We start from the raw sequence: 10,589 nt of genomic DNA, 5'->3' as shown, positions 1-10,589 counted from the left end.
TGATAAAATTATTTGTAGGATATAAATTGCATATCACAGTTAAGATTACATTTCCGTTACTTAAAAAAGGTTCGTTTTATATCGCATTAATTTTATTTAACAAAAAATATAATGTTAAGAATCTCAGGACGACAAATATAAAGTAGCATACAGTGTGTTCCAACGAAAATTTGAACCTCCCAGAAACTCACAAACCAAGAGTTTCATCAAAATTTAAGAAAACGCGTCAATTTGTATTGGGAGGAGGACGAATTTTCATGCAAAATTCATGTCCTCAAATTTAACCCCCTACTGATCTGCATCAACCCCCAGTTTTTGAAGTTATACTTCTATACGCACGGTCGGCGTTGGAAATTTGCATGGGAGTGAATCTGTGAAACCATTACATATGTAAGATAATGAGTAAGAGAGAGACATAAGATATATTTTCTCTCTCTTCCTCTCTCGAGAATAAAAATGTTCCTTTTGTATATATATTTAATACAGTATACTCCCTCTATAACGAACACGGTTATTACGAGGTTTCGCTTATAACGAGATACATTAGATGTCCCGTGAAATTTCTATTGAACTATAACCGTCTATAGCGAGGAAAATTTGGTTATAACGAGAGAAAATAAGATCCAAAAACGTGTTTTTTACGTTTTTGGTAGGGTCGTGGCTATAAATAAATACCTTTTCAAACAGCCCCTCAATAAACTTAACTGCAGTCCGCAATAAACTTCTTTACAATGAATAAATACAACTGTTTCACATCTTTAGAAAATATGATGGAATGATACTGGACCATTTAAAGCAGTTAAAAATAACAGAGTTCTTAAAATTGCAGAAGCAATAGTTTATGATATCCTTGAAAATACGCTTTATACATTATGTAGTTGGAAAAAAATATAAGTACAGATTTTTTGTTTTAACGTATATCATTGATAATAAAAGTAAACAACTCTTTTATGTTTTAATATATTTCATTGACAATAAAAGTAAATAACTTTTTTTTCAAAAACGCCATTCAAACAATATTTATTAGCATCTTATATTGCCTCGAATGGCTTCACTATAGGAAGTTAATGGTTTAGAAAACTACAGATTCATATGTATGCACAGTATTATGATTGTCTGATATAACGAGATCGGCTTATAACGAGGTAATTAGTCTGTCATTTCAGTTCTCGTTATAGAGGGAGTCTACTGTATTATAAATATATTATATTATATATAATTATATATATAATATAATATATATTAATATTATTATTTATGTGATATGTTTTGTATTATTTATTAAATGTTCAGAATTATTTTAGGCTTTTGTATTTCAAAATAATCACTGTATGACAGACAACTGTCAATTTTGAAATCCGTTAGTATCATGTCTAATTGGCAAATCTTTTACGTGTTTGGTTCATACGCTGGTGTACGTGAGTTCGAATCCCAATATGAATTTCCTTTTTTATTTTTGAAATATTTAAAAACCTCACGTTAATGTTATTAAATATATATAATATACGCAAAAATGCTAAATTTTAAAATAAAATGAAAATTTACAACATAATCCGAGTTGTATTGTAATTTTTATATTAATAACAAAATAAACAATGAATTTTACTGCAGAGTTTGTGTAAAAAAATTTTTTTGCATTCAACTTCTTTTATACATATATATAAAAATAAAAATTCATTTACTATGCTCCTATTACCGGTCAAATGTTTGTATACAGCAAACGATGCACCATATACCTATATACCTAATTATTTTTCTCTTTCTGCTATCTCTTACCTATAGCATTAAATATATAATGATTGTGCAGATTGACTCCCATATAAATTTGTAACGGCGAACGCGTGTATAGAAGTATAACTTCTACCGGCAGTCCCACTGGACTGCCACACCCGTTTTTTTAAATAGCCGTGGTCGAGTGGTATATCATTCGAAAGGTAGTTTTTTCTCTACACCACACTTTTGAAGATAATTTTGGATTTAACTAATTTATTGGTTGAACATCAGTTCTTCTTCTTTTTATAGTGCCGTGCACCTATAGTGCGTTGGCGAATTATCTTAAGACCAGACGTGTGTCTTTTACGGCATGCAAAAGATCGCCAGTGTTATTTATGCCTATCCAGTTCTTTATGTTCCGTAGCCACGAAATTTGTTTGCGAGCTACTCCTCTCTTGCCTTCAATCTTTTTCTGGATGATTAGTTGAGGGATTGCGTATTTTTTCCTCTCAGAATATGGCCAAGGTATCCAATTTTTTGTACCTTGATCAAATTGAGTAGTTCTGTCTCAGTATTTGCCTTTCTTAAGACTTCCTCGTTTCTCACCCTATCTGTCCACGGTATGCGGAATATTCTTCGCAACGTCCAAATTTCGAAGGCCTCCTACTTATTAATGGAAGGTACTCTTAACGTCCATGTTTCCATGCCGTAAAACAATATGGACCATACATAGCATTTAACCATCCTGTAGCGGAGATTGAAGGAAAGATTGCGGTTACATAGTAGCGGTATAAATTTGATAAAAGCTTGTCTTGCTTTTTATTTACGGAATTTTATTTCTTGTTGAGGATCCCATTGGTCATTCATCATCATTCCCAAGTATTTAAATGTTTTCACTTGATCGATTGGACCATTATCTACTTGCAGTTGTATTCTTAAAAGTGCATTTTTTCTTATTGCCATGCATTTAGTTTTTCCAGCATTTATCTTCTATCCAGCCTGTATTGTGTATTCCTGTCCATTCTTTAATATTTCTTAACCAGGATAATTGTTTGCGGCCGACTCCTCTCCTACCTTCGATCTTCCCTTGTAGGATTAACTGTGGTATTTCATATTTTGCTCCTCTCAATATGTGCCCAAGGTAATCAATCTTGCGTTTTTTAATTAATTCAAAGAGTTCTCTTTCCACGCCGGCTCTCTTAAGGACGTCATCGTTTCGAACTCTATCCATCCAAGGTATGCGCATCATTCTTCTTAATGACCACATTTCAAATGCTTCAAGTTTGTTAATAGATGTTTTTTTCAAAGTCCACGTTTCCATGCCATAAAGCAAGATGGACCATATGTAGCACTTGACCATTCTGTAGCGTATTTCGAAATGTAGGTTTTGATTACATAGGAGCGGTCTGAATTTCACAAAAGCTTGTCTTGCCATTTGTATTCGGGTTTTTATCTCTTGTTGTGGATCCGATTGGTCATTGATTGTGGTGCTAAGGTATTTAAAAGTTTTCACGCGTTTTATGCGATCGTCACTTATGCATATTATCGGGTTTTCTGGAGGGTTTCTGCTAATGACCATATATTTCGTTTTCAAAATGTTGATTTTGAGGCCATATTTTTTACCTATGCTATTCACCCTATCAAGTAATAACTGCTGATCTTCCAATTTATCAGTTATAATCACTGTGTCGTCCGCATAGCATAGGTTGCTAATTGGTATGCCGTTCACCTTAATGCCCAATTCCGTGTCTTCTAATGCTTCCGCAAATATATTTTCAACATATAAATTAAAAAGCATCGGAGAGAGTATGCAGCCTTGGCGGACACCTTTCCGGATTTCAAATTCATCCGTATATTGGTCTTGATCAATCCTCACCTTTGCCATTTGGTTCCAGTATAGATTCTGAATAATTCTGATCTCCTTCTGGTCAATGTTGGCCCTATGTAGTAGTTCCATCATGATATCATGTTTAACATTGTCAAATGCCTTCTCGTAGTCGATGAAGGTGAGGTAGACATCTTTTCGTTGATCTAAACAGTTTTGCATTAAAGTGTTCAAACAAAATTGCCTCTCTTGTTCCTAGTCCTCCCTTAAAACCGAATTGTGTTGACCCGCTAAGTTCTTCTAGTATCTTGTACATTCTTGAGTATAATATCCTAAGGAAGAGTTTCAGCAAGTGACTCATTAAACTGATTAAGCGGTGTTCATTGCATTTTGTGGCATTAGCTGTTTTTGGGATCATCACAAAGGATGACTGCAGCCATTCTCGCAGAATGTAACCAGTATCATAAATTGTATTAAACAGCTTTACCAAGATTTCGATATTCTCCTCGTCTAGTAGTTTTATTGCTTCTATATTAATTTCATCTGGACATGTTGCTTTATGCATCTTTGTGGTTCTAACTGCATATTCTATTTCACTTCGCATTATTGATGGCCCTGATAAGTTTTCGGAAGGAAGTTTGCGCGTTGGTTGTGTTGGTCTTTCGTCATTAAAAAGTCTTTCTGCGTATTCTTTCCACGCCATTTATATCCCCTCTTCTGACTGTATGTATTCGTTTTTGTCGTTGCGTATTCTTGTTCTGTTTTTATCTACAAGCCATATATTTTTCCTACGGTGTTTATTTTATTTAACATCAACTGCATATCACGTTCGTTGTCTGTTATTATCGCGGTGTCGTCGGCGTAGCGAATATTATTTATCAGGAACCCGTTTACCTTTATTCCACACTCAGAGCCTTCCAGTGCCTCTGCAAAAATGTTCTCCACATAGAGATTAAAGAGCATAGGAGACAAAATACACCCCTGTCACACCCCTTTTAAAATTTCAAATTCTTCTGTGTTGGTCGATTTGCTCAGTCTCACTCGTGCTTTTTGATTCCAATAGAGGTAGCGATGAACATCAGTAATAACCAAAAACATAAAATTTCATCAGATTAACCAATTAAATGTTAAATGGCCTCCTGTGACCTCCGTACAATAGTACAGTCTATTTTTAAAGTCTCTTCGTACATTTGCAAATACCTCTGGTGTAAATAATCGGCATTCTGTCATAATTCTTTGTCGCAATCCTGCAAGATCTGCAGGCGGAGTGGCGTATATTTTTGGTTTTAGGTATCCTCACAAAAAAATCCAAAAGCGAAAGATCCGGTGATCTGGCCGGCCACTCTATTGAACCACTTATGCCAATCCAACGCCCTAGAAAACGTTGATTCAAAAATTGTCTTATGCGTATATCATAATATGGGGGTGCCCCGTCTTGTTGGAAAGTCAGTTCATCCTCTAAAAGATTATTATCAGATTCCAATGTGTCAGTGATCAGCGGATCAATAATGTCTTCTAACAAATTTAAATAGGTTGTTCCGTTGAGATTTCCTTTAAGAAATATTGGTCCAATAACGTGATTCCCAAAAATGCCAACCCATACATTTAATTTCTGAGGTGTTGGTGTCTGCGTCTCCATGAATAAATGAGGATCACTGGTTACTCCAATAACGACAATTATGTCTATTATCTTCACCACTTAACATAAAAGTACACTCGTCGGAAAAATACGTATTGTACAATCGATAGAATAGAATAGAATTTATTTAACCAATATACAAAAATTGTTTTGTTATTGACAAGTCAAAGGAATAGTGACAATACATATAAAATTTTTGGCGATTTTAAACATTACAAACCGATATTTAATATTAACAATTACAACAGAACAAGACTTCAAAATTGCAAAAACATGGTTGCAAATAAACAAACTTACATTAAATTATGAAAAAACTAAATAGGTACTCATCTACTTTTTGCTATATACAAAAGTTGTCTGCCAATTTTTAATTCGTTAAATATAAATAACAAAGATCATTGAAGGTACTGCGTCATGCGCCAATGTTTTTCTTCTATTTCCTTTTACAGTAACATTATCTTCAAAATGCAGTTCACAAATCCTATAACTATTATAAAGTGAATCCATTTTAAATAACAAATCTTCTCGTCTGCAAGCTTCTATCCACACTTTGGCACTACAAACTTTTAACAGAACAAATTTTAAACAAAGAACTTTTTCTGTATTTATAAATAATACTTTATTACTTACAACTATAAGAGTATTAGTATATTCTAAGTATATTGTAAGTAATGAAATATTTAACTTTTGTCAATATCTAATCTTAATAAATTTACAGTTTTCTCCTAAGTCACAAAAATGTCACTAAATATTGAGATATGCAACAAATAAAGTTTTAATATTTTTTATTTGTAATTCCCATTTAAAACTTCTAAATATTTTATGTACTTCGATCCATATATTTGATCTTTTTTATTTATATTTAACGAATTAAAAATTGGCAGACAACTTTTGTATATAGCAAAAAGTAGATGAGTACCTATTTAGTTTTTTCATAATTTAATGTAAGTTTGTTTATTTGCGACCATGTTTTTGCAATTTTGAAGTATTGTTCTGTTGTAATTTTAAGATTTTCCCAATTATCGGTCTAATTATGTTTCCAACAATTTTTAGTTTGAGCATTTTAGTAATTTCTTTGTTTCGTTTAAGAGCGTAGGCGCAAAATTTCGGGCCAATGCTTTTTAACATTTTTTTGGAATCCTGAGAAAACTAACAAATATTTTTGAAAAATTTAAACACAGAATGAAAGATTACATTATTACCCGGGGGAGGGCCGAAAGTCCCTTTCATAAACAAAAAGTTTTTTTGAATGAGATATTTGAAATTAAAAATCACACTAAATTTTCTCTTTTTTTTCACCCCTGTAACTTATTAAAATACACATTATAGAAGTTTTCGGGGACTTTTGGCCCTCAGTAATAATGTGGTCTTTCATTCTGCGTTTAAATTTTTCAAAAATACTTATTAGTTTTTTCAGGATTCGAAAAAAATGAATACATTTAAAAAACATTTGCCCGAAATTTTGCACCTACGCTCTTAAATTAAATATTCTCGTGTATAAAACCCTCTATATATTTTTATTTCCTAAAAATATTATATTCGTATTTTTGTCTTCGAGCGCGTTGACACCCAGCCACCATCTGTTGATTTTTTGACCTCAGCCTTCGGAGACTTGCGTCTTTCAATAAAAGAAATAGCACTGACACCAAATTTAATGTTTTCATTTTGAACTGTCCCTTGGCAGACCAAAGTTTATTTTTTATAGCTCGGACAGACACGTCGGCGTCGGCTTACTGTTCGAAAGTCAAACCAATACTATTATGTAATAACTAATAATAATTACAAAGCAATAGTAATTACCTGTTATTATTCTTAGGAAATCTAAATAAACTTATTCCTTTTCCTGTCACAGGAAAAGGAATATATTCAGAAATATATTCAGACATTTTAAATATAAATTAAACTTTTAACTATAAACTATAACTATAAACTTATATATTTAACTATAACTATAAACTATAACTATAACCTTTTAACTATAAATAAATTATATAAATGGTCAAATGCACTTGTTGTGTCGAGTATTTACAATAGACGCCTACGGACTATCGAAAACAACCAGAATTAAAGAATAAGCACGTGTTTTTGACAGTTAAACAACCAGAATCGGGCATGCGTATACAAAAATGGTACACGCTTTTGGACCGTTGTGTCGCTTCTATGTGTGTTCGGTTATTCTATGGTTTCAGTGCTGAGAATTTTTGCTCTGAGTTCTCGAAAACTTGAACAAAGTGTATAGGGATGTTATTTTAGCGGACAATTATTCTGACAATTTAAATGTTAGGGAAGTGGCCTTATGATTGATGGTCTTCAATGTTTGAAACATTTTTGTTAACGCCTGTCACGACGAGATGAAGGTTTGATTGGATTTTGGTTGTGACTTTTGTGGAGTGTTATTGAAATATATGGGGCCAATTAATAGTGATTGTTATGATATTGTTCTTAGTTTTGTCTGGAATTCGTAGATATTTAGGGGTTAAGGTTTAGGCTTATGACGGGGTGCTGTTTTGTCTAATGAATAGACTTTTAAGTGGGCTATATTATTGGGAAGAAGTTCGTTTGATTTTAAAATGTTGTTGAGAAGTGTTTTGTTGGCAAATGTTTGGTGGGATGTGTTCTATAAAGTAATTGCTTGGGTTGTGTTGTCTTGTTGAGTTGTCTTGTGTTTTTTTGTTGCTTTGTTTTGTTGATGGTTGTAGGGGATGGTTCGGATCGATTGTTTGAGTTAATTGTTGTGTAGATTGAGTTGTATGTGTTTCGTTTTGTATTTTTTGATTGTAAGGTTGGGGGTTCCCTGATAAATGGCTAGAATCAGAATTCATAGCGATACCTAAAAAACAGGGGGCTAAAAAGTGCGAAGAATATCGAACAATCAGCCTAATGAGCCACATGTTGAAACTGTTTCTTAGAGTCATCCATGGAAGAATTTATAAGAAGTGCGAGGAACAAATATCGGACAGACAGTTCGGCTTCATTAACGCAGTGGGTACCAGAGAGGCACTTTTCGGAGTACAGGTACTGATTCAAAGATGCAGGGACGTTAACTGCGATGTATTCGCGTGCTTGATCGACTATGAAAAGGCATTTGACAGAGTTCAACATCAAAAGATGATAAACATTTTAAAAGAAGCAGACCTGGATGACAAAGACCTCAGAATATAGATTTCAGAACTATACTGGAATCAGACCGCATACATGAAAATTAACGGAGAAGAACAGATCACATAAAAATACTACGCGGAGTTAGACAGGGATGTATCCTATCGCCGTTGATATTTAATATGTATGAAAATTTTTAACGAGGCTCTTTACGGAATAGACGAAGGCAACCTTCTAAATGGTGAAAGAGTAAACAATGTTAGATATGCCGACGACACCATGGTGATAGCAGATAGTTTAGAGGGACTTCAGAGGCTAATGGACAGAATAAACGAGTACAGTCAACAGTACGGACTAAACATTAATACCCACAAAACGAAACAAATGATTATCAGCAAGGAGAATATAAATGGGGCTCATCTTTACATTAATGGGACGCAAATAGAGCGAGTAAAACAGTATTGCTACCTGGGAACTATTATAAACGAACAGTGGAGCAATGTACAGGAAATAAAGTGCCGCATAGGAAAGGCAAGAACGGTCTTTAACAAAATGAGCGCCATCTTCAAAAGTCACAACATATTCCTAGATACAAAAATGAGACATTTGAGATGCTATGTTTTCTCTGTGTTGTTGTACGGGGCGGAAGCATGGACGCTTACAGACACCACTATTAAAAAACTTGAAGCATTTGAGATGTGACTTTATAGAAGAATGCTGAGAATATCATGGACAGCAAGGATCACGAACAAGGAAGTTCTAGAAAAAATGAAGAAGGAACCAGAGATTGTGTTTACGATCAAACGCATAAAATTGCAATATCTGGGACACGTTATGAGAAATCAGCACCGTTACTCCCTGCTGCAGTCTATATTGCAAGGTAAAGTCAAAGGTAAGAGAGGACCCGGTAGAAGGAGAATATCATGGCTGCGGAATTTAAGAACATGGTTTAAGAAAACCTCAACGGAGCTGTTTCGAGCTGCAGCGAGCAAGGTCATGATTGCCAATATGATTTCCAACATCCGAAACGGATAGGAACCAGAAGAAGAAGAAAGGTTGGGGGTAAAGGTTCAATAGGTATTGTTTCTGTCGCAGGTTCATGTTGTGTGTTGTCTGTAACTGCAATATTAATGTACTGTAATATGGGATATAAGGTATAAGGGGTAATGTGTTGATTTTGGATTTGGTTGTAAGTGTGGCAGATTTGTAAGGAGAGTTGACTCTAAGTGACTTGAATTTTGATAGATGGGTAGATTTTGAATTTTAAATAAATAATCGGTTGAATCTCTGTTGATTGCGGAGTAATTAAAGAATGAGTGCATTTAGATTTGTTTATGTGATGTTTTCTGGGACTGGACGGCAAAGTGGGATGGGTGTTTTTTGGTTGGATCTGTTTGTGATGGTTAGGTATTTGGCTCCGGGTAAAGCTTTGAGTTTTTTCTGTAGAGGTTTGGCATTAATGGGGTTTGTTGTGTAAAGGTAGGCTATCTTATTCAACTTGTTCACATAGACTGAAAATAAATTGATTTCGTCTTCTAACATATCCGAAACGATTAGGATTAGTGGGGTTTGACTGCAGAATTTGGTTAGAGATGTGGTTTATCGTATATTTTGTATCGTATAAGTGTTGCATCGAGTGATTCAAGGGACTCTTCGTTCTAGTATTCGTAATAGTTCCGTATACTCGCCGCTGCTTCCCTAAGTTCCTCAGTTGTTTGAATCGGGTGTCCATCTATATTAATGGACACTCGGAACAACCGGGATGAGCGTAAGCATACCGACTGGTTATTAATATCCTCTAACAGGAGATTAATACTGGACTACTGTATTTGTTTGAGTTCTGATTTGAGATCTTTTGAGGGTTTTGTGACATAAAGTTGTTTGTGTATTGTGTCATTTGTTTGATGTTGTATTGATGATGATATTGTAAAGAGTTGCCTGAGTTTAAGGTGTCTAAGAAAATTGGTAGTTGGTTGTAATACTCTGTGATTTATGGAGTGACTATGAATGATGAGTTTTGATGTGTATTTAAATTTTAATTCTTCATTGAAATATTCATAGTAAAATCCCAACATTTTTTTTATAAATACATAGTTTTCGATTAATTTTCCAAGGTCACAAAAAGTGTACGAAACCTTCACTAATTATCATCATTCAGACTAGTTTTTCTTGTCCTAACCGCCTTTTTGTTTATCAACTCAAATAAAGCTAATGAGAGCTTCTTTGATTTTATTTTAGTCGCTGGAGGAAGAAGGAATATAAAAGTCAATACAATAAAGATTATTTTGGATTTGGGGTAATGAATTTCAGTTT

The sequence above is a fragment of the Diabrotica undecimpunctata genome, unplaced genomic scaffold (genome assembly GCF_040954645.1).
Source record: "Diabrotica undecimpunctata isolate CICGRU unplaced genomic scaffold, icDiaUnde3 ctg00000602.1, whole genome shotgun sequence".
Classification (NCBI taxonomy): domain Eukaryota; kingdom Metazoa; phylum Arthropoda; class Insecta; order Coleoptera; family Chrysomelidae; genus Diabrotica; species Diabrotica undecimpunctata.
Note: the sequence above shows the minus strand (reverse complement) of the source record.